Here is a 6,991-nt window from a genome sequence, read left to right on the forward strand (position 1 = left end):
GGATCTAAGCTTACTAGGGAAAAGAACAATCGAGAGCTGTATAATAAGACCTTATCACCAATTGTAAAAGATTTCCGCAGAATGTGCTTACAATGGAAAGCTTTGGTATTTTCCTTGTAAATCCTAGAACTTTCATAGGCATCATTCCTAAGTTCCTCAAACTCAAATAGTTGGAGCCTACGATGAATTCCCCCATCAGACAAATCAAAGTTGAGCTTCTTGATTGCCCAAAAGGCCTTATGCTACAACTCAACTAGTAAATGATAAGCTTTTTTATATACCAAACGGTAGGAAGACTAGCCAAGGTCAGTCTTAAATGTAGTCCAATGGGCCCACAAGGTATCAATGAGCCTAAGGGACCAATCATTACGGTTGGGATTAACATTTTTCTCTAAGATTTGTTTGATCTGCCTATGAGACACCTCCACTTACCCACTAGTTTGAGGGTGATAAGGGGTAGATAACTTATGGGTGATCCCATACTTTTTCATTAAGGCCTCAAAAGGTCGATTACAAAAATGAGTACCCCTATCACTAATTATTGCACGTGGAGCACTAAAGTGGGAAAAAATATTCTCTTTGAGAAACTGGACCACCACTTTTTGGTCATTAGATTTACAAGGTATGACCTCTATCCATTTAGAAACATAATCAACAGCTAAAATTATGTACAAATTTTCAAAGGAATTAGGAAATGGTCCCATAAAATCGATGCCCCATACATCAAAGATTTCAACTACCAAAATAGGGTTGAGGGGCATCATGTTCCTCTTAATGATACAACTAAAAGACTGGCAGGTGGGACAAGCCTTGCAAAAATCAAAAGCATCTCTAAAAAGAATGGGCCAATAAAATCTGCATTGGAGAACCTTTGCGGTAGTCTTCTTAGGTCCAAAGTGTCCACCACATGCATGATTATGATAAAAAGAGAGAATAGAATGTTTCTCATGATCAGGAACACATCGTTGGATAATCTGATCCGGACATATCTTAAACAAATAAGAATCATCCCAGAAAAAATGCTTAACTTGGAAATGAAATCTATACTTATCTTGGGTGGACCAGTGATCCGGAGTCACACCTGAAACTAAGAAGTTGATAATGTCAGCAAACCATGGTTCACTGGACATTGTAAATAATTATTCATTTAGAAATTTCTCGTTGACTGGAGAATCGATAGTCAAGGAATTGGAAAGTCAGGATAAATGGTCTGTAACTAGGTTTTCAACTCATTTTTTATCCTTACTTTCTAAATCAAACTCTTGTAAAAGTAAAACCCACCTAATGAGACGAGCTTTGACATCCTTCTTCTAAACTAGGTATCTGAGAGCAGAATGATTAGTATACACCACCATATGTGAACCAACTAAGTAAGATTGAAACTTTTCTAATGCAAACACAACAGTTAAAAATTCTTTTTCAGTGGTTTTATAATTGAGTTGTGCATCATTTAAGGTCCTACTAGCATAGTAAATGATAGTGGGTAACTTATTAATCTTTTGACCCAAAACCGCTCCTATGGGAAAATTTGAAGTATCACACATTAGTTCAAAAGGTTCATTCCAAACAGGTGGTTGAACAATGGGTGCATTGGTCAAATCCTTCTTAAGTTACTTAAAGGATTCTAGACACTCTTTAGAAAACTCAAAAGTTTGATCTTTGGCAAGTAATGAAGTGAAAGGTTGGGCTAATTGACTAAAGTTCTTAATAAGCCTTCTGTAGAAGCCCGCATGCCCTAGAAAAGATCGAACGTCCTTAACAGATTGAGGAGGTGGTAAATTATCAATTAAATTCATTTTGGCTCTATCTATCTTAATTCCCTCCTTGGATATTATATGACCTAAAATAATACCAGATTTAACCATAAAATGGCCTTTCTCCCAATTCAAAACCAAATTCTTAGATATGCACCTTTTTAAAACTAGAGAAAGATGATGAAGACATTCAGAATAGGAATTCCCATGAATTGAAAAGTCATCCATAAATACTTCTAAGAATTTTTTGACCATGTCAGAAAAGATGCTCATCATACATCGTTGAAACGTAGCAGGGGCATTGCAAAGCCCAAGGGGCATACGCCTGTAAGCAAATGTTCCATATGGGCTTGTAAAAGTGGTCTTTTATTCGTCCTCTAAAGCAATTGGGATCTGGTTATAGCCAGAATATCCATCAAGAAAATAATAGTATTCATGTTCAGGTAACCTCTCTAACATCTGGTTAATGAATGGTAATGGGATGTGGTCCTTCCAAGTTGCCACATTAAGTTTTCTATAGTCTATGCACACTCTCCACCCTGATTGGACACGAGTTGGAATTAGTTCATTATTGGCATTGGGAACTACAGTCACCGGAGACTTCTTAGGCACTATGTGAACTGGGCTTATCCATTGGATGTTAAAAATAAGATAAATTATTTTATAATCCATGCACTTTAGGATCTCTTTCTTAGTGGCTTCCATCATCACTGGGTTAGCTCTTCTTTGGGGTTCCGTGGATGGCTTGAAATCCTCCATAAGATGTATATGATGTTGCATAATGGAAGGGCTTATATCATTGAAATCAGCCATGGTCCAACCTAAGGCTTCCTTATTATCTTTTAACACTTTAAGTAACTCATCTTCCTGGCTAGAAGTCAAATTTGAAGAAATTATTACAGGAAGGGTCTAGTCATACCTCAAATTAGATGGCAACTCCTTAAGATCTAGCTTAGGGGGCTCAACTATGGAAGGTTTGGGAATAGAATTGGAAATGGGTCCTAAGGGCTCCATAGGTGTGTGAAGGCTCAAGACTTTAGAAAAGAAATTCTCACTATCATCATCTAACTCATCCATACACTCTTGAAATTCTAAATCAAAATCAATATCAAAGTTAGTAACTAAATCATCAGAAAAATCCAAAAAATCCTCAAGCATATTGATCTCTTCTTCCATATGTGGTTGCTTATCTATCCTAAACATGTTAAACTCAATAGTTTGGTTACCAAAAGATAATATTAGGAAACCATTCCGATAATTGATTAATGTATTACTGGTAGCTAAGAATGATCTTTCTAAAATTATTGGGATCTCATCCTTGGTTAAAAAGGGCTTGGTATCTAACACAATGAAATCAACAGGAAAAATAAATTCCCCCACCTTTAGTAAGACATCCTCAACCATCCTTTTAGGTATCTTAATAGACCTATCTGCCAATTGAAGAAGAGTTCTAGTGGCTTTCAATTATCCCAATCCTAGTTGCTTGTATACATAGTAAGGTAAAAGATTCACACTTGTGCCAAGGTCAAGTAAGGCATGTTCAATGTAAGTGTTGCCTATGACACAAGATATGGTATGGCTCCCTGGATCCTTATACTTGGCTGCTATAGGCTGAGTAATTATGGAACTAATGTTACCTGCCAAGAACGCCTTTTTGGGCACACTATACATTTGTGAGTACACAAATGTTTCAGTACCTTTGCATAGGCGGGGATCTAGGATATGACATCTAAAAGAGGGATGTTCGCTTCTACCATTTTGAAGACTTCTAAAATTTTATCCATAAAAGCAGTCTTTTTTTATGTACCAAGCGATTAGGAAATGGGACAGTATGAACATAAGGACTATTAGGGATTTGCCCTTTCAGAAGAATCATTTTTGGTTTCCTCAACCAAATCATCTTTAGTTTCAGAAGAATCTTTAGGTTCATCAGACGAACCTGGAACAAGAGGCACACTTGTGTCCTCAACTGAAGGATAGTTAACAAGAGTAATAGATAGGGAAGATTTAGGAACGCTCTGTTGGTACTCTCTACCACTCCTAAGGGCATAAATAACATTACATTAGTTAGAGGGCCCTTGTTGGGTCTGACTTTATACTATATTCAATGGTGCATTAGTTGGTGCTTGTGAACTAACAGGCTGATGATGCCTAGGATTAGGCTCTGGTTGGCTGGATAAAGTTTCTTTCTCCCTCTCACGCATAATTGAGATAACTTGGGTGAGTTCTCTTGTAAGATTTTGGTGTATTGTCATGAGGAGGGCCATATTTTTTTTCAAGTCACTTATTCTACTTGCCTCTCTAGGGTTGCTGATAAGATGATAGGAGAGGTGCCCTAGAAAAACTAGCCTGAGGTCTTACATTTGACCTAGGAAAAGTATTTTGGGAAAAAAATTATTGTGCAAAGGGAGGCCTTTGGGGTCCAGGTTGATCTTGATTATGAAAATTGGAAGGCCCTTCTTGGTTGCCCTGATTCCAAGAGAAATTTAGGTGATTTCTCCATTCTGGATTGTAGGTATTACTATATGGATTATTCCGGTATAAAGCATTAACACTATCATTAGAAGTGCCCCCAGAGGTGTTGGGGCATTCTTCTATGACATGTCCAGGAGACTGGCACTAAGCACAAATCTTAACCAAATTGACTGATGATAACTCTCTAGGAACAACAGCCTTAATCCTCTTGAGTAGGCTATCCAAATGGGTTCTTTGACTACTATCCCATCTCCACAAATTATCCTTTTCCTCTTATGGTTCTTTCACTCTCTTGGGTTGATTCCCATTCACGAGTTTTATCAGCTAAGTCAAGTAAGAATTCCCATACCTTTTCTTCATCTGTAAAGGATGTGAATCCCTCAGGGCATATAGACTCTATCATTTGTTTAATTGGGTAATCAATACCCTCATAAATTATTTGACATAAATGCCATAAGTCTAGACCATGGTGAGGGCATTCTTGGAGTAGATCCTTGAATCTCTCCATAAGTTTTGAAAAGGACTGACTAGGATTTTGCTTAAACTGAAGGATATCACTTTTAAGCTTATTGGTCTTGTGAGTTAGGAAAAACTTCTTAAGGAAGACAACTGTGAACTGTTCCCATGAGGTTATGGAATTTGTGGGTAACCCATATAACCACTTCTTAGCATGGTATTTTAATGCAAAAGTGATAAACCTAAGCTTAACAGCATCATCAGAAAGTTATTGGATCTTAATTAGAACATATAGCTCTTCAAATTCCCTTAGAAATAGGTATACATCCTTAGAAGTCAACCCATGGAAGTGGGGCAACATAGTGATGTATTGAGATTTGAGTTCAAAATTATTGCTCGGGGCTTGTGGCAAAACTATGCAGGAAGGTTGGGCAGTTCTAGCAGGGTAGAACCTATCTTTTAGAGATTTAGGTGAAGGTTTTGATGTTGGTCTCCCATATTGAAAGGTTTTAAAGAGAGCAAACATATAGGGTCACTACTTGTTTGATCTCTTCTTTTTAATCGATTCTTAGTATTACGTATCCACCTAACACTCATGCAACAGAAAACTACCCACTACTAGAGTAAGACAAGCATAAAAGAACGGATAGCAAAACTTTTTTCTGATTTTATGATTTTTTTTTGCTTTTTGGGAGCTTACCGGCAGTGATCCAGGGTTGCTCAGGTCAATTCCTGAGCTACTGCTACAGGGCGAAACCTATCTTTATTATACTGTGAGGCATGTCGACCTCCACCGATACAACTATTATTGCAAGTTGTTCTTCTCAGGAGTTCAATAAAAAAAAAAAAAAAAAAAAAAAGCAAACAAAGCACTCCGATTTACCAAAAGAAAGCAAAAAATAACATGGAATTGTCTCCCCGACAACGGTGCCAAAAACTTGTTTGAGATTTTAAAATGTAACTGCAAACATACGGATCAGTGTAGCTACGGGTCGAACACAGGGAGAGCAGCCACTTTATTTTTTTGCTTCTTTTAATAATGGGAAAGTGAACATATTAATGATTGTGATCTAATTCTAATTACCGTCCTAAACATATGTATCTAAAATAACGTCCTAACCATTTGTCATCTAAGAATTTAAAGACGCAAGCCACACAATTAAAATTAAATAAATAAACAACTAAAAATAAACAACCCACACAATTAAAAAAAACAATAAAAGAAAAAAATACTGAAATAAAAATAAAGTAAACGAAAGGGGATAAAGCAAGAGAGAGACTCACAAGTAGGTTTCTCTACTTAGCCCGAGGGATGCATCATAATATGAGCTTCCCTACTTGACCAGAGAGTCATTTTTACAAGGGTTACTCTACTTGGCTTTAGGGAAAATGAGACAATTAAAATAAAAGTAATAAATTGATGGTTCTATGGCTAGGAGGGGTAAAGCCAACACATACACTAGCCATGAACCATGGGGGAAAGGGATAGTAATAATGTAATGACTGAAATTAAATCCTAAATTAAGAAAGAAAGGGTAGTCAGAAGAGAGAATGAGAGGGGGGAGAGAAGACAATTGAAGGAGCCTACTTATTTGAACTTCATCCCTTGAATTGAAAACTTGATCGATTTGAGATACTACCAGTACTAAAAATCAGATCTGGAATAAACCAAATTTGAAATTTCTAGTACTAGAGAAAGCAAATCTGAAGAAAAAAAATTGAACTTGAAAGACATGCTTCATAGCTTGTTCTTGTCACCTAGAACTAAGACTAGAACTATAACTTAAAAATTACAACTTCAATTGTTTAAATAATAAAAATAAAAGACTGAATAAAAAATAAAAGTGTTTGCATTAATTGAATAAAAAGAACTTACAAAAGTATTTAAAGCATAAACCTAGAACTAGAGCTAGAGAAAGAGATGGAACAACTAAGAGAAAACCCTAGAAGAAGAATGAAGTGCCTCCTCCCCTTGTGTTAATTCTATTATATAAAGAATGGGGGAGGGAAGCTAACGATTTTAGCTTCTAAAAAAAAATATTTTTTTTTTCTTGTTGATGAAGTGGAGGAGAGAGAAGAGAGAAAACTTATGGAGAGAGATCTCCCACGATTTTTCTTGTCATTTTCTTCCTATTTTTTCTCCCTTTTTCTATTTTTCTCTCTCTTCTTGCACAAGAAACCCCCTTTGGCCGATTTTTCTTGCTTGGATTTGGACAATATTCTATTTTAATGGAAAATTCCATCCATGCCCTTGTCTTTTCTTTTTTCTTCTTTCCTATTTTTTCTCTCTTCTTCAAACTTGCGTA

General features: G+C 36.4%; 1 non-coding gene across 1 annotated transcript; it reads left to right on the plus strand.

Annotated features, from left to right (window-relative positions):
• Positions 1-4,690: 4,690 nt before the first annotated feature.
• Positions 4,691-4,797, plus strand: LOC122062212. The gene has a single exon (XR_006134841.1). It is a non-coding gene; the product is annotated as a small nucleolar RNA R71 (small nucleolar RNA).
• The last annotated feature ends 2,194 nt before the right edge of the window (positions 4,798-6,991 follow it).

Source organism: Macadamia integrifolia, chromosome 14, assembly GCF_013358625.1.
Source record: "Macadamia integrifolia cultivar HAES 741 chromosome 14, SCU_Mint_v3, whole genome shotgun sequence".
Classification (NCBI taxonomy): domain Eukaryota; kingdom Viridiplantae; phylum Streptophyta; class Magnoliopsida; order Proteales; family Proteaceae; genus Macadamia; species Macadamia integrifolia.